Source organism: Fukomys damarensis, unplaced genomic scaffold (assembly GCF_012274545.1).
Source record: "Fukomys damarensis isolate Sample0158 unplaced genomic scaffold, DMR_v1.0_HiC HiC_scaffold_11, whole genome shotgun sequence".
Lineage (NCBI taxonomy): Eukaryota > Metazoa > Chordata > Mammalia > Rodentia > Bathyergidae > Fukomys > Fukomys damarensis.
The window spans coordinates 16,341,557-16,341,955 of record NW_022900923.1 but is presented as its reverse complement, the minus strand read 5'-3'; positions in this window follow the sequence as shown (position 1 = coordinate 16,341,955).

Sequence of the window (399 nt, the reverse complement as noted above, 5' to 3'; positions counted from 1 at the left end):
CAGAGTACAATTCAGCCATAAAGATAAACTTGAGACATTTCTAGCTAAATGGATAGACGTTGAGACCATACTCTTCAGTGAAATAAATCAGACACACATGTGTAAATATTGTGCCATTTCTCTGGTGTGAGAAACTGAAAAGGTAAAAAAGGACCAAAAGATATAATAGATAATGTGACATAGAAAGAAATTGTTCAAAAGGAAAAGGAAACAGAGATGGGGAGGGGGGAAAGAAGGAAGGGAAATTAAAAAAATGAGAAAAGGGAAAAATGGAAACAAAGCTTTGTAAATAAGGAGGGGAGGGGCTTGTAGGGAGGGAAGGAGATTGGGAGGAAAAAGAGGAATCAAGATATACCACGTACAGGTACAAATTCCTTTCGATGAAGGTGATATATATAT